The 24,474-nt window shown below is 36.8% G+C and overlaps 1 non-coding gene across 1 annotated transcript; it reads left to right on the forward strand.

Annotated features, from left to right (window-relative positions):
* Positions 1–5,845: 5,845 nt before the first annotated feature.
* On the forward strand, positions 5,846–5,952 carry LOC126025206 (U6 spliceosomal RNA). The gene has a single exon (XR_007501248.1). It is a non-coding gene; the product is annotated as a U6 spliceosomal RNA (small nuclear RNA).
* Positions 5,953–24,474: the final 18,522 nt, after the last annotated feature.

A 24,474-nucleotide genomic window follows, 5' to 3' on the forward strand; every position in this document is an offset into this window, starting at 1 on the left:
GTTTTTTGTTTATTCTTCTTTTTGTTTTTTTTTTTGCTGTTGTTGCTTTGTTGTTGTTTTGTTTTGTTACCTTTTTTCTTTTTCTCTTTCTTCTTCTAAATTGATATTTATAACACCTAGATGGACTCCTCCCAGGTTTTTTCTTTTTTTTTTCTTTCACTTTTTATCTCCAACAGAACCATATAATTGAATCATCTTATTCAGCCTCATAAATTGAGGGGGGGAAAATGGATGCTACCAGGACCAGACAGTCATATGAATATATAGTGGAAATAAAAATAACCAGACAGTCATATGAATATATAGTGGAAATAAAAATAACCAGACTTGAACCCCAAATCCAAAAGCAATGACAATAGAATCGATATCCAATCTACAACAAGCTGAACAAGTAAAAACCAGTTACATTAGCATTCTGGAAGGTAAAGAAAGGAGATATGAGATGCATGCCGGGAACTGGGGTGGAAAGAAGACAACACTGGTGGTGGGAATGCCCCTCATTCATTGTCACTATGTACCTTAAATATTACTGTGAAAGAATTGTAATTCACTTAAGTCACAATAAAAAAAATCAGCAACTAAATTTGCATTCTTCTCTAGTTAACACAAAACTTTCCCAGAATAAACCATATATTAGGACATCAAATGTGCTTCAGTAAATGTCTACAAATTAAAACCATATAACAAATCTTCACTAACCACAAGAAATCAGTAACATAAGGAAAACAAGAAACTTTACAAAGAAGTGAAAAAAAATTGGGAGGGAACCACACACATCTTTGCTTAGGTTTTACTCCTGGCTTTGTGCTCAGAAATCACTGGAGATGCTTGGAGAACCATATGTGGTGCTAAGTATTAAATCAGAGTCAGCAATATATAAAACTGAGCTCTTTATTGACCATATTTTAAAAAATTAATCAAAAGAAATTAAAAAATGTTTCATAATAAAAGGAAATAAAACCTATCATACCAAATGTATGGAATACAGCAAAAATAATGCTTAGAGGGAAAAGTAAAAAAAAGTATCAAATCAATAATATAATCTTCTGCCTTATTCCTGTTGTTACTGATATCAGATATAAAAGAGCAAGGAAGGAAAGGAAGGAAAGAAGGAAGGAAAAAGGGAGAGAGGAAGGAAGGAAGGAAGGAAGGAAGGAAGGAAGGAAGGAAGGAAGGAAGGAAGGAAGGAAGGAAGGAAGGAAGGAAGGAGGAAGGAAGGAAGGAAGGAAGGAAGGAAGGAAGGAAGGAAGGAAGGAAGGAAGGAAGGAAGGAAGGAAGGAAGGAAGGAAGGAAGGAAGGAAGGAAGTAAGGAAGGAAGGAAGGAAAAAGGGAGAGAGGGAGAAAAGAGGGAGTACAGATATATGCTAAATCCACTCAATGACCATCTCCATGGACTCACTTTGTTCTTAAAAGTAAAGTAAACTGGGCCCGGAGAGATAGCACAGCGGCGTTTGCCTTGCAAGCAGCCGATCCAGGACCAAAGGTGGTTGGTTTGAATCCCGGTGTCCCATATGGTCCCCCGTGCCTGCCAGGAGCTATTTCTGAGCAGACAGCCAGGAGTAGCCCCTGAGCACTGCCGGGTGTGGCCCAAAAACAAAAACAAAAACAAAAACAAAAAAAAAAGTGAAGTAAACTAACTCCCTCCCAATAAACATAAGTACACTGGTCTCACAGCTGAAACCTGGGACACTTTTGACAGGAGCTGGCAGGTGAAGTCCCCATTCTGCCAAAGTTTTGGTTTTTGCACCAACAATCCACAATCGAACCTATATTCATCACAGCACTATTTACAATAGCCAGATTCAGGAAACAACTATGTTGCCCTTCAACAGATGAATGACTAAAGAACTGTGGTACATATACACAGTGGAATATTATGCAGCCATCAGGAGATGAAGTCATGAAATTTTCCGATGCATGGATGGATATGGAAACTATTATGCTGAGTGAAATAAGTCAGAGAGAGAGAGAGAGAGAGAGAGAGAGAGAGAGAGAGAGAGAGAGAGAGAGAGAGAGAATAGTCTCATTTATCTATGGGTTTCAAGAAAAATAAAAGAAATTATTGTAATAATGCCCAGAGATGAGGACCAGAAAAACTGGCTCACAATATGAAGCTCACCTCAAGAAGTGAGTGCAGTTAGAACACTAACTACTACCATGACAGTGACAATGAGTGAGAGAAATAGAATGCTGCTGTTGAATACAGGTAGGGGGTGTGGGTGGAAGAATACAGAGTGAATTGGTGGTGGGAAAGTTGCACTGGTGAAGGGGGGTGTTTTTTGTTTGTTTGTTTGTTTTTTGGTAACTAAAACCCAACTACAGTCATGTTTGTAGTCATGGTGTTTAAATAAAGATAAAAACACTAAAACTTAAAAGTCATTATAACAAAAAAGAAATACAATAATTTTTACAAATGTGCTTGCTACTGTACATTTTTTAAACTTTCTCCTCTTATTTTTTTAATTTTTTCAATAACTTTGCTTTCACATACCTAGAAACAAATGTATTGTCAAACTATGTCAACTATGTGATGTATTTTCTTTAAATAAATTTTAAAATAAAGAATAGCTCTCTTCTGTGTAGAATATAAGGAGCACAGCAAGGAAACAAAAATGGCCAAAGTGAATAAACATTATGAGATGAACTACAAAACTAAGGGGGTTGGGTTCAAGGTGTAAGAAAAAAGTGAGATTTTGGTGGAGAGACTGATGGTGAGTATGCAGCTGAAACATTGTATTCCTGAAACTCTATTACTAAATTTTATACATAATAGTGCTTAAGTAAAAAATGGAAGAAAATTTAAAATGGGAAAAAGAGTTTTTTATTATACAAGATGTACTTCTATGCACATATTTTCCCTTCAGCTAATCTTGATTAACATCCATCAGTCATTTTATATTATATGTTCTAGAATAAGCCACTGCAGATCATTACATATAGACTAACACAAGATACCCTTATATGATAAATATGTAGTGGTGATATTTGTGTATATATCAGACAATGATTGCCACAAATATTCTTATTAAGCCCAATTTGAATGAAGGAAGTTGAATTAAATTATCTCATCTTGCTTGACTCAGGGAATCTGAGTCTTGACCAGAAACTCCCAATATTTGTTTGAATTTCTATTTTTAGCACAGTTTGTGACTATATGATTCCTGGTGAAGACAGGTGAGTTTCTATTCTCTGGACAGTTTTATTTCTGAACACATATGAGGCAACAGCATCACGAAGTTAAATGAGTAAGAGACCAATCCTCTTTGGCCAAAAACATTAACATATAGCCAAAGACTACATTTGATAGCCCCTTCCTGAGATTCTGCAAAGTCTGTGGAAAGAAAAGGGTTAATCTGAGTGCCAATATGTTTGCAAAGATGCTCTTAGAACTCACAGTTTATGAAAGCCTTCTAGAACATCAAGTCCCAGTACAAATTTCCCTGTTACTCTCACAGGATCATATTACCAGTGTTGTGATAAATTCCTGAAAGTCATATAGATTTGAAGTCTAGTATAATTTTGTTCATTGGTTTTATTTCACTTGTTTGATTGAAGTGTGTTTGTGTGTGTGTGAGAGAGAGAGAGAGAAAGAGAGTGAGAGAGAGAGAATGTGCATTTGTGCATTTGCAGTCTTAATTTTGGATAATAAACTCAACACACAGGGACCCTGAATTCTGTACTCGTAAGACTGTCCAGACATTTTTTAATAGTGGTCTCTCTAAATCTAGATATTTACAGGTATGTGAAATGTGTCTTCCAAGTTGTACTGATTAAACTATATATGAGAACAGTTTAGTAGGGCCCCAATGGCTGGACAAGAAGCCATGAAGGAGAATGAAAGCAAGATACCACAGAGTTTTAAAACTGAAGGAGCAAGGCCCAGAGAGGTGCTTTTAAATTATATGAGAACAATCTCACAGATTTGGAGAATTAAATGGAATTAATTCAATCATATACCAGACTTCCTTAGAGCAGTTGCTGCTCAAGAAATGTTAGCCTTAACAATAAGAGGGTAGAGCATATCAGCTACTTACAAAAGAGAAGGCCTATTGCAGGAGATTATTTTGCAGAAAGCATAAAGGCCATTGGTTTGGGATTAAGGATTTATAAACGTTTAAGGCAACTACAAACTTGAATGCAACAAGAAATTCACTGGGCAAAAACCAATAGCTCGGCAGCAGCAGAAAAGACCTAGACACTGCATTTTTGGCAAGTGTTCTTGGAACTCTAGTATTGTCTTCCAATAAGTGGACATACTTATACTGAAAAACTAAACTCACAAGTAACTTTATCTTAAAAGATTATTGCAAACCTTTTGTTGTGAGGTATTATGAGGACCTTACTTAAGTAAAAACTAGGGATGAATACTTGGGCTTTAGAAGTACAGAAAAACGTTCTATATTGGAGAGTAAGGACTGACTCCATTTTTCTAGATGAGGTTGGAGATTCCACGAAAGAATTAGGGAGGAAGTAATCAAAAGAGAAATTAGAATATAGGGGAGAAAGAACAAGATCCAATATGGGAGAGATGAAGTATATGGCAGAAAGTTGGAATAGCTGAGGTTAACCTCTTCCTTGACCTTTTGAGTATCATCCATGGTCTACGTTTTTCACTATTATATTTCAAAAAGTACTCTTTGGGGTTATTCAGCGAGAGTTTGAGTTCTGTGTTGAGTTAAGCACATGATTAAAACCAGACTGACTTCATGAATGCAAGATTCAGAAGATAGGAACTGTTGACATCTGAGATGTGTTATTAGTGCTGTAATTATAGTGGATCTAGAATAGGGGCCAGTGGTTGGAGACAGGAGATGCTAATGAGGGTTATTAGCGTGATTAGTGAGATGAGTGAATGAAAAACTCAGTGATATTCCACTCTGAACAAACTCCAAAGAAAAAAGAAAAAAAGAAAAACATATCAAGAAGAAAGATAGTTTAATCTTTAGAGGAAAAAAATCATAGAGGTAACAAATTTTGCCAGTGTAGAAAGTCTTGAGCCATGTGGAAATTGTCAATACACTCTATCCCCATGGTGAAAGTTGTTGGTTGTAACCAAAAACTTGAGTTTAGGGTTAAGTGTAAACAGCCTTACTTGGATCAGAAGCATCACATAATATTTAATACACAAAACCTTACTGTTAACAGCTTTGTAAATGGTGGATACTGAGATAAAATTTACAAATTATATGAGTTAATAACTGTTATAAAGCAGAAACCCAGAAAATTATGTAAAAGAGCACCTTTAAGCTTTATCATTTATAATTAATAATACTATTGAAGGAGAACATTAAAGAAAGAATGATCACATATGTTTATTTCCTTTTCCTGTGGTCAACTTGAAGAAGGGGCCAACTTTCTTTAATGACAAATACCTTTGTTATTAATAACTTAGGAAACTTGACCTCCATGTTTGAAGTATCAACTAGAGAAATATGGTAGGGTCGGGGGTCACAAAGAAATAGTAAAGCAAGGGGCCAGAGAGATAGCACAGCGATAGGGCATTTGCCTTACAAGTGGCTGACCCAGTACCGACAGTGGTTCGAATCCCTTCATTCCATATGGTCCCCTGTGCTGGCCAGGAGCGATTTCTGAGCACACAGCCAGGAGTCACCCCTGAGTGCCAAAAACCAAAAAAATAAAATAAAATAGTAAAGCAAGTAAGACACTTGACTTCTATGTATTTCTATGCCTGGAATCCTATGTCATCCTCCAAGCACCTCTGGGAGTGTTCTTTCAACACTAAGACAGGGATAATTATTTTTTAAAATTAATATCTTTATGTAAACACCTTGATTACAAACATGATTGTGGTTGGGTTTCAGTCATGTAAAGAACACCCCCCCCCGTACTTGCTTTGGCAGCACATATACTAAAATTGGTACGATACAGAAAAGAGTAGCATGCCCCCTGCGCAAGGATGACACGCAAATTCATGAAGTGTTCCATATTAAAGAAATATTAAAAAAATAAATAACACCCCCTTCACCAGTGCAACATTCCCATTCCCAATGTCCCAATCTCCCTCCTCCCCACCCCATACACTGGGTGTCACTCAAAAACAAATAAATGAAAAACTATAAGTATATAAGTGTTAGAAAAGATCATAGAGCTAAGAAGAACTGACAAGGCTTCTTTATTTGGTTTTACAGGTCCATACAAGGTATTTTCTCTAGTGCCTGCTGTGTGCACAGCAGCATAACTTGTTTTCAGATTGGAACTTCAGGACTTTTACATCCAATCAATGAGCATATAATGGCAATTGCATGTAGTTTCAGGCTTCCACACTGAAAACTGTGCAAATAATTTAAATTTGATTCTCTTTATAGCCCTGACACTGTCCTTAATCTTATGGTTTATTTATAGTTCCTTTAGCATTAATTTTACTCAAGAAGCATTTAGTTTAGCCAAAACCAACATTATAAATACATATCCATGCATAGGTTTTTTGGCCCGTCTGAGCGAAAAATCAAGACATGGCCTTTAGTTGTGATTTATTCTCTGTCTCAGCCCAGCCCCACTGGTTCATAGAAAAGAGACTAATGGTAGTGTCTTTTTTCAACTGTACTATTATTTTATGTGTGTGAACTATATCTAACAAAATTGATAGAATGGCTTTTAATAGTACTGTCCTTAATTTTGTTTTAGCAGGAAAATGTGAAGTTGCAATGATATTTTCCTTTGTAAAAGGAGGCTAATTACTGGAATAATCAAGAATGGAATTTTCTTTTTTTTTTTTTTTTTTTTTTACTTTTTTTTTTTTTTTTTTTTTTTTTAGTTTTTGGGTCACACCCGGCGGTGCTCAGGGGTTATTCCTGGCTCCATGCTCAGAAATTGCTCCTGGCAGGCACGGGGGACCATATGGGACGCCGGGATTTGAACTGATGACCTTCTGCATGAAAGGCAAACGCCTTACCTCCATGCTATCTCTCCAGCCCCGAATGGAATTTTCATATATAAATAAAACTATTTAAGAGGAGGTCTTCTATATCTAATTTTACTATACAAGAAGTCATTACCATCTTTAAGTGCTAAATGTAAGGACTAAAACTACAAATGATAACTATTGCACAATTCATCTACAAGTGGAATTTCTTTTTAGAAATTAACACTATATTATACACATTCATGTACCATACTAAGTAAGTAAGTCCATTGACTACTTGCTTTATTCTCTTTCTGGTATTTTCTGCTTCTAGAGGTGAAAAAGTGTAAAATCACCCTCACACACTGTATCTTCAGCCCCAAGTGAATGAGTCTGAATCAGGGTTACACAGAAATAATCCAGACCAGGCTAAGGGTGAAACACATAGTCTGGCATTCTTCTCCCTAGTATGACCCTCTCTGCTTGCCAGAACTGCCATTCTTATTGAGTACAGAGATCACCTCTGGGTGGGACAGTAAACCCATCCAGGTTTACAAGTAAGACAATCTTTGTTTTGGGTGAAAACAAGTTGTAAACAAACAGATACAAAGAAACCAGGGATAGACTTTTTTAGGTCAAATAAGGTGTAACCCAACAAAAAAAAGCAACTTCTAGAGTTAATTTTACATATCAGCTTGACTGTCAAGGAAGCCAAGATATCCAATAAAATAAAATTTCTAGTTGTGCCTGTAAGGGTGGGATCAACACTGAATGAGCAACCAGTAAGCTAATGTGAGCCTGACCAGAAAAAAAGGGGGAAGGGCAAGTTTGAAGTTGCTTAAGTTGACCATCAAAGGCAGAAGTCCTTGAACACTTCAAGCCCTAACCTAGCTCTGTAACTTTCAGACTCATCACACACACACACTCCTCTGACTTTCCTAGATCTCCAGCTTCTGACGGACAGATATGGAATTTCTCTGCCTTCACCACCAAAGTGAATCTTTTCCTACAATATATTTGTTCTTTATATGTTTTCATCGCTGTGTACATGTTGTGGATACTGTGTGTTGCATATTTCTGTTTTTCTGGAGAAGGCTAATAAAACAGATCCCTCAAGATAAAGATGCTAAAATCTTATTTTTCTCTTCTAGGTCTTTATCTCTCAGGGAAACAGAAATAATGGGAAAAATTTGACTTTGATGTGGAGAAAGTGGTGAGCAGGAAGCTACCATTCAGATTCATGTTTCTAAAACCAGGAAATGAGATCATTTCCAACCATCCAGCCTGAAGCTCCAGATGCCTCCCTTCAAGGTGTCACAAAGAAGGAAAAGCCTGGCAGGATCACAAAGAAAGAAAAAGCATAGGGAGAACAGATCTTGAACTCTTATCTTCAGAGGGAGAAGGACGATCTCAGACCTGTTTGCATTGTTCAGTCAAAATTGACAAGCCATGTATGTGAGCCCAGCAAGAGCAGCTGTGGGTTGTGGGTGGAGTTAGAACTAAAAAGCGCCATTTTGAATTGAACTGAGGTGTATGATCCCAGAAGGAGCAGTTGTGGGCAGAGTTTGAACTAAAAATATGCACTTTTTAAAATTGAACTGAGGTGTTTGGGTCCAGCCACTCAATAGCTATGCATTTCTTCTAGTCAAGAACTTCCACCACAACAGAAAAACTCATCACCATACTAAAAAAGTCACAATGGAAAAACAACACAGAACCCCACCACACCTTGTGACTGAAGATGCTAGTTCTGAAGACCCCATCAACCTCAGCCACCTACATAACCTCTCTGATCAGGACTTTGAGAGGGAATGTTAAAACTGTTCAAAGAACTCAAATAACCAGTAAATGGACAGCCCATAAGATTCAAGAGGATATGAGAGTAGAAATGAGAAAACTTTGAACAGTAATATCAGGGCTGAAAAACATGGTAGGTAAAGTGAAAATTTCACTAGAAAGCCTCACCAGCTGCTAATGACAGAATCAGTGAGCTGGAAGATGAGCTGCATAACACCTCCACTCAGCAGAAGAAACTGGAAACGAATCTTTAAAAATATGGACAGCAGATAGAAAATACCCTCAAAATAAGCAAATAGACTATAGATATTTGGGATAAATTTAATAGGATGACATAAAAATCACTGGGGTCCAAAAAGGCCAGGAAGAAAACCCTAGGAAAAAACAATAGTCAAATATATCATTGCTAAGAAATTCCAAGAGCTAAAGAATGCTTGCACCCACATTTTGTATACCTGAAAAGTACCAGCTAAAAGAGATCCAACAAAAAGCACCACAAAGCCCATCCTAGTCATAATGATAAAAAACCATATATACAAATAAAATGCTGAAAGCAGAAAGACCAAAAAAATAAATTACATACAAACAAGCAAACTTAAGATTTACAGCAGATTTATCGCAAAAAATTCTCAATATCTGAAAACAGGTTGGGCTAGAGTAAAAAAAATCAATAAAATGAATACCTTATGAAAAAGACTTTACTCAATCAGATTTCATTCAGGTTTAAAGGAAGAATACATTGTTTTGTGAATAAACAAAAGTTCAGAAACTTCACAAACTCAAAACCAACCTTAAAAAAAATTGAAGGGTCTACTTGAGGCAAGGCAGACACACCAAACTTCTACAAAAAAAGATGGCACAAAATCCTCTGATTATCATCTCTTTCAAGGTTAATGGGCTAAATGCAATGATTAAGAAAACACAAAGTGGCCTAATGGATCAGAAAACTGAGTCCAATATTTTGCTGCCTGAAAAAACTATATCTTCACCCAATGAGGAGCCAGCAAAATACTTAAAAACAATTACTAATCAAATCATCAAAAAGGTTATATACACCGTGACCAAGTAAAATGTATCACAGAGATGAAAGGGCGGTTTAACATAAGCAAGTAAATAAATATAATACACCATGTAATTAAAAGAAAAAATAAAAACCATATGATCATAGCAATAGATGTCGAGAAAGCATTTGACAAGGTCCAACACTAATTCATGATAAAAACACTCAACAAATGGGAATCAAAGAAATTTTTCTCAATATATTTAGGACCATTTACCACATGCATATAGCAAACATTATACTCAATGGAGAAAAACTTTTCTTTCCTGTAAGATCTGGCACAAGACAAGGTTGCCTCCTCTCACCACTTCTATTAACCATAGTACTAGAAGTACTTGCCATATTGCCATAGAAATTAGGCAAGAAAAAATATAAAGGGCATCCAGATAAGAAAAAAAGAAGTCAAACTCTCACTGTTTGCAGATAATATAATTGATGATAGGAAATCCTAAAATGTCTACCAAAAAAGCTACTAGAATAGATGTATATAGTAAAGTGACAGGCTACAAAATTACAATGCAAAAATCTATGGCTTTTCTAAATGGACATTATATAAACAATACCAGTCACAATTGTACAACAGAAAATAAAGTATATTGGAGTCAAATTAACTTAAGGAGATGATAGATAAACAAATAAAACAAACATAAACCAAGAAAGGTACAAAACACTGATTCAAGGAATAAAGTACACAAGGAAATAGAGACATACACTGAACTTATATATTAGGCAGATAAACATAACTAAAATGGCAATACTTCCCAAAGCATTGTACAGATTTAATGCAATCCTTATAAGAATGCTCATGACATTTTTTCAAAAAAGTGTGTCAAACACTCTTACAATTCATTTAGAACAATCAACTTCCACAAATAGCTAATGCTATCTTTGGGGAAAAGAAGAAGGGAGGCATCACTTTCCCCAACCTTAAACTGCACTATAAAGCAATAGTCTTTACAACAGTATGGTACTGGAACAAAGACAGACCCTCAGAACCATGGAATAGACTTCAATATTTTGAGACTGACCCTCAGGTATGTGATAAATTTATAAAGGAGCAAGAAATACAAAGAATGAAGAAAGCCTCTTCAACAAGTGGTGCTGGGGAAACTGGTCAACTACATGCAAAAAGAAAATGACCTTTTCCATGCGCAAAGGTCAAATCAAAATGAATTAAAGACCTTGAGATCAGACTTGGAACAATAAGATACATAGAGGAAAATGTAGGCAGAGCACTCCATGACATTGAAGTTAAAGGCATCTTCAAAGATGAATTACCACTGTCCAAACAAGTGAAAAGCAAAGATAATCAAACGGGACTACACTAAACTAAGCTTCTGTACTTCAAATAAAACAGTGACTAGTATACAAAGACTACCCACAGAATGGGAGAAACTATTTGCTGTATATCCATAAGATAAAGGATTAATATCTAATTAATATGTAAGGCAATTATAGAATTTAGCATGAAGAAAGAAACTTCTAACCCCATCAAAAATGGGGAGAAGAAATAAACAAATATTTCCTCAAAGACAAAATACAGATGGCCAAAAGGTACATGAAGAAAATTTCCATACCACTAGACATTAGGGAAATACAATTCAAAATAACTATGAAAATATCATCTCACACCACAGAGACTGGCACACATCACAAAGAACAAAAACAACAGTGCTGGTGCATATGTGGGGAGAAAGAGACTCTCACTGCTGGTGGAAATACTGACTTGTCCAGCATTTTAATTTTTTTATTTATTTTTACTTTTTAAAAAGCTTTATATATATATTGATTGATTGGTTGGTTGGTTGGTTTTTGGGCCATACCTGACAGCACTCAGGGGTTACCCTTTGCTCTGTGCTCATAAATTGTTCCTGGAAGGCTTGGAGGACCATATGGGATGCCAGGAATCAAATTGGGTCCCTCCCAACTCGGCCACATGCAAGGTAAACTCCCTACTGCTGCACTATCTCTCCAACCCCCTTATTCAGCCTTCTTAGAAAAATAATATGTATATTTCTCAAAATACTGGAAATCAAGATCCCATATGATTCAGTAATACTACACCTAATAATATATTCTAGGAATTCAAAACACCATGCAGAAAAGCCCTCTGTGTTCCTATGTTTGTTGCAGCACTGCTTAAAGTAGCCAGAATCTGGACACAGGTGCCCAGCAACAGATGAGTGGCCTAAGAAACTGTGGTACACCTACACAGTAGAATACTATGCTGCTATTAGAAAAAAATTAAGTCATAAAATTTACTTATACATGGATTGATATGGAGATTATTATGCTGAGTAAAATAAGGCAAAGGGAGTGGGAAAAAAAAACAGGAAAATCTCACTCATTTGTGGAGTGTAAGAAAAATAATAAATAGTATAGTAATAATACCCAAAGATGATATAGATGAGGATCAGGAGGACCAGTCTATGGTAGGAAGCTTGCTAGAGAGAGTGGTGAATGCAATTAAAGTAGTGATCAGTCTATGGTGAGATAATGGTTGAATCTGATCACTCTGAACAAGAATTGGGTATTGGAAGGGGGTAAAGTGTTATACATGGTACACCTTAATTAGCAATAGTGAAAACCACAGTATTAAAGGAGATAAAAGAGAGAAGAAGGAATTTTAGTTTAATGCATCATGGGCTGAATACCAAGGTCAGCATTGGGATCTTGACACCTTCTGTGGAATAAGTGTGGCCAAGGTCTCTGTGGTGAAGGATGAAGAGTTTAAGCAAGGTGACAACTGTTTATCCAGGTCAGAAAAACCTTCCAGGTGGAAGGAGTGAAGGGATTTTTAATTCAGAAAAATAAAGCCAGATATGGGATGCATGCTGGGAACAGGGGTGGAGGGAGGACAACACTGGTGGAGGGAATGCCCCTCATTCATTGTCACTAAGCACCTTAAATATTACTGTGAAAGATTTATAATTTACTTTGGCCACAACAAAATTTTTTTTTAATTTTAAAAAAGAAAAAAGAAAGCCAGAACAGTGAAGTGAGTGAATGAAAAAAATCTGTAAGAAAGAGGCATGCAGGAAGTAATTTATGTGAGATCTCAATCCAAGCTCTGAATATTTGTGTAAAGTCCAGGCTCTCACCTGAAGCACATCTTAAATGAGAACTCCTGCTCAAGCTAATGGGACTTGTTCTCTTCAGGGTCTTGGGTCAAGGTGATCCTACCTTCTTTCTTCTCTTCCTCAGCCTCACCCTGACCACTGCTCTTTGCTCCACTAGATGCATAAAGAAGACCACAACAGTCCTTAACTGCTCCCTAGGAGCAACAGCTCTGTCCATTCTGTATTTTTTTTTTCAAATCACTGTTTTGGCAAACAAGCAAGGAAGGTCTACAAACGAAGAACTTCAGTCTCAAAGAGTATAAATTACCAGTGCATATTTAAAAGTTACCATCCTGAGAGGATTTAAGATGAGCAAACTGGGACTTAAAATTATATTTTACTCAGAAAGAGTACACATTCTTTTTCTTCTGTTTCTTTGTTAGAATATCCACTCTCAAAGGTACAGCATGCCCTCCAGGGGAAAACACTGAAGAATGATTGTTTAATACCTTCCACATGTTGTGTGCTTCCAGCAAGATTGTAGTTACTGTGGGAAAAATGACATATGGCCACCAAACCAATAACAATGATGTGAACGTTTTTAAAACATATACCCTGTATTCTTGCCTGGACCAAGGCAAGTGAAAACCTTTCAACCTGGGTTCAAAGCCTGACTCACTTGGACTTATAACTTCTAAACTTCAGTTCCCTAATCTGAAAAATAGCATTATTACCTCCCATAGCAATTTGCCTGGGGCATAGCATAGAGCTGTGTTCCACAGGTGGTTCATTCTTCCTACTGGGGAATCCCATATTGAACCAGAAGCATCCTAGCTTCATAAATTCTGACAGCTCAAGGGAGGAAGAAGCCCTCAGGAACTTAGTTGGCTGCCATTTTTTCAGGATAGGAGAGGGAAGTGCCAAGGAAGACTGGGATAAGCTCATGGTCACCTGATAGAAACAGAAATGAGCTCTCTGGACACGGTGTTTGATGATTTTTCCAACATTAACTCACATCCAGGTTTTTACAGAATGTAGAAAGTTAAAAATGAAACCAGAGGATTTTGTATTTGTTTTTATGTTTTTCTTGGTTCAGTTCTGGATCTGTGTGAGGCCTCTATGCAGGCATAGGATGTAGAAGTTTGCAGTTCCATATTTAAGGAATCATAATTATCTCCATCTTAATGTATAACTATCTCTTTATTAGATCCTTTTCTTTCTTAGAGTAGAAGTTTAATTGTAATTTATTGAATTTTACACTTTATCTCTGAGGTTATGCTACCTGGTCTGGGAACTGCAAGCATCATGATAAGGAAAGCCAGTGACATTATCCACTGGTTCTGGACAATGGACACTGGACACTTAGAGGTCTGACTTCAATCTCTTCTGCCCTCAATCCCTGGAGCTCAGGATGGATCAAGTCTCACTAGGTGGCTCCTGTGTCTTCCTAGGAAAGCCCCAGTGAAAAGTAGCCTGAAGTTCCAACTGTTACCTTGTAGACTCCAGCATAGAGGCTCTTGGGAAGAGAAAGAAGGAACAATGTCATGACTTTGTACCTGGATACCAAAAGAAAATAGCTATGGAAAAAGCAATTTTGGAACAATAAAAACATTTTGCCAGATCCTCCTTAGCAAGCCATAGGCAGGGTTTGAGAAAGCTACAGTGTGCTGTAGTTCTGTGGACCTCCAAGAGCTTGCATGTAGACACAAGGTTCAGAAATTTCCTTTAAGATTTTAACTTGTTTCCAGAGAAGGTCCTGGGTCAGTAAACAGCCTCCCAGTGTGTCCCATCCTGTTCAATGACAGAACCTGATTGTTCTCTATTACTAACAGCCAGGATTAGTGAAGTTAGGTAGCAGCAGTAGATAACGAAATGGACAAAATTGAAAGAAAAGGGATAATGAGAGCAAGAGAAAAGGTTTGCATTTTCCTTAAGTGTGTGCAAAGATCGTCATATAACCCAATATTTAAAACTTCTTGGTTATTTCTCATGAGCTATTTCTCATCCCAGATTAAGTTATTTGAAGGTATAGAGAACTGTGTGTACGTGCAAACTTCACTGTGCCTTATCCATCTTAGACAACTAATATATGCTTTATGAATAAGTCAGAGAATGCCTAAGACTAAAAATACCTTACTATTTTCAGACAGGTGATTTGGGCAAAGATCTTGCATTGAATATGCAACTGAAAACCACAACATTTAAATTTAAAATAAATTATTTTTAGAAGCCAGTAAGTGCCTGCTTAAAATTTTTCTAAAAGAATGAGCAGTAGAGAAGGAGGGGAAAAAAACCAAAGCTTTCTCTTTCTCCACTATGTTCCCCAGAGAGCTCCACTGTTAACACTTCATACTTCATTCCTTAAATTTAAAAAAAAAATGTGTTGAATAAAGGTAGTGAAATTGACAGCTAATCTCAGTATTTAACTTAAATTTTTCTCACTTAAGCTTAATTTCCTCCATGCCTGTCATAATATCTTCTTTAAACTGCTTTTATAATGCTCAAATATGTATTGGGTTGCATTTATAGGTTGTTGTTTTTTTAATGAGGAACTTACATGCTCTGAAGCACATATCTCTTAAATAGAGCTGAGTTAACTTTGAACAAATATCAAGATAAAGAACATTGCCAAATTTCCAGTCACTCCTTCTTGGCCAACTTGCTATCATGGTTTTTTTTTTTTTTTTTCCACTCATGGATTAGATTTTTCCAGTGCTGGATTTCCATATAAACACTTAAAACATGTCTGAGTCTATATTCTTCTATTAAACATAATTCTTTTGCTATCCATTCTTGTTGCTGTGTGTACCTGCCCTTTAATCTTTTCTTTTTTTTTTAGTACTCTGCCAGATGCTATTTTATGAAGATAGCACCCTTTGTGTCTCCATTGTCCTATCCCTGAAAAGTTGTTATGTCACTTGTTTTTCCATTCATTCATTCCACTGCTCTAAACATTGTGGTTTGAATCTTGGGAAATCTTGGGTTTGAATCTCTTGAGAAAATACCTAGAAGTGGACTGTCAAGTCATACTCTTTCCATATACTGTAAGTATGCCACTTCCTTATTAATATCTATTAAGCTAAGGACTCTATACTCAGGAATTATTCTTGGCAGTTCTCAGAGAACTACAGGGGGTACCAGGGATTGAACCTGGGTAAGCCATGTGCAAGACAAATGCCTTACCTGCTGTACTATCACTCTGACCCCTCAGCCCTTTTATCTATTTTGAGTACATAGTGTTTCCATTGTTGCTCTGAAGGAGTTCTTCATATATTCAGGATTTTCTGAATCTTTTGAGATAATTTTTTAAATCTTTTCTCCCAATATCAACTTCCTTATTTGGGTACATATTGATATATTTTACAGTTTAAATTTTCATAGACACCAATTTATCAATGTATTGATTTTTCTTTCTTATTTCTTTTGTTTCTATTTCTTTTTTTTTCTATGTTTCAGTGATGTTTCTTCAACATATTCCTTTCCTTAGGTTATGAATAGATGTTCAATTTTTCTCTAAATGGTTTATGGCTTTTCACTTAGGACTGTGATTAAAATTAATGTTTCTAGTTGGTGTGGAAAGGAGCAGAGAATGTTTTATCTATGGATATCTCTTTAATATAGCTCTACTTAAAAAAAATCTTTTCCTCTGGTTTGCTTTGGTGTTCACAAAAATGTAATGACCTGTGAGTGATGGCTTATTTGTATACTGTCTATTCTTTTATTAATCCAATTGTCAGTCCTTATGCCAGTTCCTCATTGTTGGGCTTTATCTTGTCATGTTTTAAAAACAGGAAATGGAAGGGCCCAAGAGATAGTGCCAAAGTTAGTGTGGTTACTGCACCTAGTCCGATGCATAACTTTTCTAAATACTGCCTTTTACAATGTTTATAAAAGATTCATGGTGGCATCATAATTAGGATGTCAGTGACCTTATAGATCAACTTGACATCCTAGCAATACTGAATCTTTCAATCTGTGAACATGGATATGTCTTTCTGTTTATTTGTGTCTCCTTAATTTTTCTTAATAATATTTTGTCATCTTTCATCTAGAGGTCTTGCCCATCTTTGTTAAATTTATTCCTGAGTCTCTTTATTTTTAATAATATTATTAATAAAATTTATGTTCTAAATTTTGTTATCCAAATTTTTGTTGCTACTATACAAAATCATATTAATATTTATATCAACATATTGTATGTTGATATATTTAAATATATATGTGTGTAGTGCCATGGATCTTTTTTATTTGTTTGTTTTGGCCACACCCATTTGACGCTCAGGGGTCACTCCTTGCTATGTGCTCAGAAATTGTCCCTGGCTTGGGGGCACCATATGGGATGCCAGGGATCAAACCACTGTCCGTCCTAGGCTAGCACTTGCAAGGCAGACGCCTTACCTCTAGTGCCACCTCTCCAGCCCCAGTGCCATGAATCTTACACAGAACATCATACATGCAATCACTCTACTGTCTGAATTACATCTCTGACCCACTACTGATGTTTTAATAATGGCCCTACAACAATTGTGGTCACAATTTAAAAAATTAAAAAAATTAATTTTTGAGTTCTAACAGTTTTTGTAGACATCTTAGATTTTTTATACAATCATTTTATTGTAGAGTTAATTCTAAAATTTTCTTTTTAATTTTTTCTCCCCTCCTCTCTATTCTTTTTAATTTTTTTGTTTGTTTGTTTTGTTTTGGGGCCACACCCGGCAGTGCTCAGGGGTTACTCCTGGCTGTCTGCTCAGAAATAGCTCCTGGCAGGCACAGGGGACCATATGGGACACCGAGATTCAAACCAACCACCTTTGGTCCTGGATCGGCTGCTTGCAAGGCAAACGCCGCTGTGCTATCTCTCCGGGCCCTCTTTTCAATTATTTTTAATATAATTTTTATTTTGATCATAGTGTCTTACATATTGTTGACAATAACATTTTAGGTACATATTTACATAAAATCAGGGGGGATTCCCATCCCCAAATTGCCCTCCCTACCCCTCCGTTTTTGTCCTACCTCCCATTTCCTCTTCCCTCACCCCCAGGGCGGCTAGAATATGTGGTCCCCTCTGTATCCAACCCACTACTTAGTAGTCTTGCACCTGTTTGGTCTTGATGCCTCCCTTATCTCCCCCTCTAACTGTAGGCAGGACTAGCTACTTCAAGATGCGTGGTTTTGCCTGAAAAGGAGGAGATAAATAAACTGGGGTAGGAGTCTAATACTCCCAAAATGGGTGGAATCCTTCTAGAGGCTCTCATCATCGATTTGGGAGATGGAGGAGAGAAAGAAGGTGAAACACTCCACCAGTACCAAAAAAAGTGTCAATTATCCAGTGAGGACTCCAGCTGTATCGATAAGCACCACAAAAAACAGACGAAAAACAAAGCAAAACAAACAAACAAAAGACAAAACAAAAACAAACAAACAAACCAAAAGCACGCCATGGTCTTGAAATAAGAAACATGGCATAGCACATAACGAAGGAAAAGAAAAGAATAGAAAAAAATAAGTATAATTGGGGACAACGATTTCAGTAATCACACCCAAACAGAGAAATCGACCAAAATAGATAGGTAAATAAAAATAATAATAATAATAATAATAATAATAATAATAAATGAAGGTAAAAGATATATATATGTATATATATATATATAAAATACCAAGGTTTTGTGCTTTTTGCATTTTTGTTTTTTCCCCTCCTGCCCTGGCACAGTAAATATTGGGGTCATTCGAAAAGGAATTCACATGGCCTAAGAAATATGGGGTTTCTCCGTCCTTGGAGTATACTGTCATGGGATCAGCTCTAGACTTCGCTCAGGATCATTTATTCTCCCGGTGGTGTTTTTTGGTGTGTGGAAGACTTCTGTTCTGTCCAGGGTGATACACTCAGAGCTCTGTGTTTAGAGGTCTCAGTATCTGCACAGATCCTGAGGTAGGACTTATGGTGAAGTCAGCCTTTGTGGTTCTAGAGGTTCTGTTACCTCAGTGTCGTTTTAGTCCATCTTCTGTGGTTGGTGACCTTGGTCTTTGCACTGAACCTAGGATGGCACCTAGGTTAGTGTCTTTCTTTGTGCTTCCAGAAGGCCCATTCTGTTGCAGTTGTCTCTGTCAGACCTTTGGGACTGGGGATCATGTTTATTGTGCAAGTCATAGTTCAATCCCTAAACTAGGGCTTTTTTATTGGTCCCAAGATGTATACTGTCTGGTCATGGTTCTAGTAGCCAGTCATCTGTAAGTCACGATCTTGGCTTTTGGACCTACCAAAGGGTGCCGAGTCTTCTGGTTTTGTCTTGACGTTAGCTGGTAAGGTAGGCTAATCTGCTCTAAGGTCAAGTTGTTCACATTTTCCACTTTGTCAGGATATCATGTTAGAGCTGGCCCTTGTTGTTGACCCCGCAGTATTAAGGCTGTCCCGGATGGAGTTTGTTTCCTGCAGCTGTTGTGAAGAGCTGTGCCGATTCTATGTCTGGGATCCAGGGTTCAAGGCTGGATGAATGGCATCTAATCATCTGAGATCTAAGTGATTCCACATGACATATTTTCAAGGTAGGAGATACCCCTGTATTGTAAACAACTATGAGTTCCTATCTTTAGTAGATAAGAGCTCTTTTTTTATATGTAAGATTTCCCCATTATTTAGTGTGTCTTTGCAGGGGGAGGTGGAGCTACGTTGTATTGTCGGTGTGATTGGGGGTGGCCAGAGGGGATAACAGACACAGGTCACATATCCAAAAATGATAAAAAAAAATAATAATAATAAAATAAAATAAATAAAAATGTATGTGCTCGCAAATGTATATATAGGACCAACATTTAAGAAAAAATAAATAAATAAATTTAAGGGAGAAAAAGAAAAAAAAAGAAAAAAAAAGAACTAAAATGAGTTAGCGAAGTTTTTAAAGGATCAAAGTGGTGCAAAAGACTACCTTACATTTGGGGGAGAGCAGGTAACGAGGTGGTGTATTACAGGTCTTATGCCTATGTTGGAAGTACAGTTTTTCCCATTGTCTTTTGGGTTTTCCTTGTGATGTGTGGGTTCCCAGGCATCTTCCTATCACACCCCCTGACCTTCTTCAGGTTGGTAAAAAATGGTAGCACTATTCTGAAGCACATAGAACATACATCTCAATCACAACTAATACTTAACAATCAAATAACAGGGTCTAACAGGGTAGAAACTCCAATCACTGTAATAGTCAACATATACCTGGGAACAGTGTCCAAAACACATGAAAAAGGAACAACACAAACTCTCGACTATACATTATACCACAAAGAAAACAGCAACACCAGAATAGCAGCATAGAGAGAACAGGTACGTAATCAACCTTCTACAATAATGGCCCATAATAATCCTGTAGAGATCGTATACAGGAACACAGGTAAAGAATACCAAGGCAAACCACTGATTCCAATGGAAACATCCCATAAAACTACATATTAATGCCTCTATCTTACTATATTTAAAATAACCTCTCAGCTTTTCTGTCCACAGGCGTTCTTGGATACAAAGGGCGGACAAGCTAAGATGGCAACTCGGGATACCACACGAGATACCATACCCAGTTTGCACTACGAGATGGCCCTGAGAAAACTCTTTAACATACACTTTATCTCTAGGTTTACCTTCTTTTAGGGTTTCAAGCACGTGGCCAGTCAGACCACCGAAGCAGTAACAGCGATGTACAGACCCAAACTACATGCTCTATTCACTGAACACATTCAAGCAAACCAGCATTCCCTTGCTATTTTCTCCTCTCTTCTCACCACTTTCTTGGTTATTTTTTTCTTTTCTATTCTTTTCTTTACTTTCTATCCTTTCTCTTATCCCTTTCTTTCTAATGTATTTTTCTCTTTTCTCCCTCCCTACCCCTTCCATACACCTTACCCTTTCCCCCCTCTGGAAACCCAACTATCCCTCCACCCCTTAATCCCATCCAGACCTCCCTCTATATTAAAACACTTCACCCTCAGTCCTTAATCTATTAGGCAACAAGATCGACCTCCAACCCCAACGAACCAGTACCCAGCACCCAAGAGAAGGGACACCCAGTGAAACCCACACCTCGTCCCGGGCAAGAAAAGACAGCCAACTCCCCTGCGGACTCATGCGGCGAGGCCCTCCCTACCAACTCCCCCTAACGTGGACTGTTTCTTGAAACCGGACCTAGGTCCAAAAGTATCCCCAATGCAAGAACTCTTCCAAGACCTCCCTGCCTCTTTTCAATTTTTAATGAGCTTCAGTTATACAATGTTCTAACACAAGTGCGCATTTTCTGCCAGTAATGTCCCCAGTTTCCTTCTAGCCTCTCCCTACCTGCCTCTGTGGCAGATAGTCTTCTCTCTCTCTCTCTCTCTCTCTCTCTCTCTCTCTCTCTCTCTCTCTCTCTCTCTCTCTCTCTCATTCTCTCTCTCCTTTTTAAAACTGTGGTTTGCCGTATTGTTACTGAAGGGGAATCCAATATAACATTTTACCAACTTTCAGCACCCATTTCTTGGCCAGAATGATCATTTCCAACAATCATTATCATAGTGGTCTCTTCTCTGCCCTAAATGTACTCTTCCACTCTTAGTGTGTGATTTCTACCAGGGTCCAGTCCTCCTGTCCCTTGTCTCTATTGTCTTTGAGAATTATTCTCATACTATGGTGTAAACTTTTTTATTAAAATCTACAAATAAAAGTGTTACAGATTCATGGGCTTCTAATCATTCTTTATATTAAAGTGTCCTTTGTTTTATATGTAGCTTCATAATTATGGTCTGAAAGACATTATTATAAATTTTGCTTTAAACAATCACACAAATAATACTTTAACCTGAAGAATCTTTTTTTTTTCTTCTGACAGTGCTGGTCTATTCGTAACAAAATTTCTTAATTATTGAAAATACCTTTACTATGTCTTCATTATTGAGGGATATTTTTGTTGTGTATAGAATTCTGTGTTGCCAAGTATTTTATTATAGCACATGAAAGTTGTCCCAGCAGAGGTCTGTGATGTCCATTGTTTCTATGAGAAGTACAGATCTTCGTCCTTAATTGACTTTTGAATTTAACAGCATAACTGTTGTCCCCAAAAATATTATTCCACAGGATTGTTAGTGTGGAATTTGATGGATTCTTAAATCTGAAATTTTATGGCTTTTACTATACTTGAAATATTTTTCTGTCTCTTTTATTCCTTTTTCTTTTTATTTAGAACTCAAATAACTCAGAAGTCAGATATTTTTATATTTTTAGACAATTTCTGAAGTCCTGTTAATTTTTCCTCACTCATATTTTCCTCTGTTTATTAAAATTGGTTATTTCAGGGCTTCATACAAGTGCAGGTTTTGCATACAAGAGGCTGAGGTTTGATTCCTGGTGCCACATGGTCTCCTGTGCACTGTTGGAAGTGACATCTAAGGCCTCATTAGGTTGTGGCCCTGAGTAGCCCAAATGTGACTCAAATACACACACACACACACACACACACACACACACACACACACACAAAATATCAAAACAAAACAAAATAAAAAAAACCACAAAACCAACATACTGTATTAAATACTTTACTTGATCCAGTTTTAAGTTCACTTAGACTTTCCTATGTTACTTGCATTCTGCTGTGCAGAGAATGATTTTATTTTAAATATTATACATTTTAGTCTCACAATCTTAATTTTTAAAAATACTTTCCAATTATCTGATGAAATGTCATAACTTACTTGGAAGTAAGATTTTTACATGACTGAACACAGGTTAATTCCTATCTGTTCATGTCAAAATCAGGTCATCTGTCATTCCCATTACCAAAAAATTACCAATTTTCTCTAGGATCTGCTTTTCTTTTCTTTTTTTTATTTTCTCCTTTGTCTTTTATAGCTTTTAGTAATTTTTTATTTTTAAATATCTTTACTTAAACACCTTGATTACAAATATGATTGTAGTTGGGTGTCAGTCATGTAAAGAACACCCCCCTTCACTAGTACAACATTACCATCACCAATGTCCCAAATCTCCCTCCTTCCCACCCACCTCTGCCTGTACTCTAGACATTCATTCACATTGTTAAGATAGTTCTCGATGTTGTTATTTCTCTAACAGCACTAATCACTTTTTGTGGTGAGCTTCATGTCATGAGCTCGACCTTTCAGCCCGCCTCTCTTTTGTCTGAGAATTATTGCAAAAATGTTTCTTATTTTTCTTAAAACCCACAGATGAGTGAAACTATCCTGCATCTATCTCTCTCCCTCTGACTTACTTTACACAGCATAATAGATTCCATGTACATTCATGTATAGGAAAATTTCATGACTTCATCTCTCCTGATGGCTGCATAATATTCCATTGTGTATATGTTCCACAGTTTCTTTAGCCATTCATCTGTTGAAGGGCATCTTGGCTTTTTCCAGAGTCTGGCTATTGTAAATAGCACGACAAGGAATATAGGTGTGAGGAAGGGATTTTTGTATTGTGTTTTTGTATTCCTAGGATATATCCCTCAGAGTGGTATTGCTGGATCATATGGGAGCTCAATTTCTAATTTTTGGAGGAATCTCCATGTTGCTTTCCATAAAGGTTGGACTAGATGGCATTTCCACCAGCAGTGAATAAGAGTTCCTTTCTCTCCACGTTCTGGCCAGCACTGCTTGTTTTCATTCTTTGTGATGTGCGCCAATCTCAGTGGTGTGAGATGATACCTCATAGTTGTTTTGATTTGCATCTCCCTGATGATTAGTGATGTGGAGCATTTTTATGTGCCTTTTGGTCCTTTGTATTTCTTCTTTGACAAACTTTATTCTCATTAAAGGAGAATTTAAAAAAATTTTTTGCAATAGAAGAATTTTGGAGGCGGTATTGGGTCACACCAGTGGTACTTGTTTGTTCTTGGCTCCATCACCACAGTGGTGTTTGAGAGACAGTATACAGTGCTGGGAATTGAAGCAGCATTGACAGAAAGATGTGTACAAGGCAAGTGTCATGCCATCACTCAGGCCTCTATTTCATTTTTTAAATGTATGTATTTAATTTATATTTTATAAGTTTTTTAATTGAATCACCATGATACACAGTTACAAAGATGTTTATGATTAAATTTTAGTCATATGATATACAATACCCTTCATTAGTGCACATTTCTCACCACCAAGTTTAAAAATAAAAATACAAACTGGGGACATGGGTATTTTCATTTTTAAATTTGATATTTTTTTTCTCACTTGAGCACAGAGTCTCAAACAATTATAAAGTAGCCATCAATAAATTAGTTAGATGATTTATTTGGATATATTTGTAAAGAGTTATATTACAAATGTCAATCATTATAGTTTACATACATATGCAAATATATGTTCATCTTTTCCAACTTTCCCAATCACTTTTATCCTTCTTTTATATTTACTAATCCCCTGTCCATTCTTTTCTTTTTTTTTTTTTTCATTTTTCTTTGGGGCCACATTCAGTGGTGATCATTTAGACCTGGCTCCATATTCAGGAATTACACCTGGTTGTCTTTGAGGGACCAAATGAGATGCTAGGAAAGGAAACAAGGTGGCTGCATATAAGGAGGGCATCTTATCCCTCTAACCAGTCCCTCTTTTATTTTCTGTTTTTTTTTTAAATATGAAGTTTTATTGGAAAGTAGAAGAGAAAGACACTCCCAGTCAAGGAGTAATTTAGGATAGGACTAAGTTTTGTATCAATTTTTTCC

This window comes from Suncus etruscus, chromosome 12 (genome assembly GCF_024139225.1).
Source record: "Suncus etruscus isolate mSunEtr1 chromosome 12, mSunEtr1.pri.cur, whole genome shotgun sequence".
Classification (NCBI taxonomy): domain Eukaryota; kingdom Metazoa; phylum Chordata; class Mammalia; order Eulipotyphla; family Soricidae; genus Suncus; species Suncus etruscus.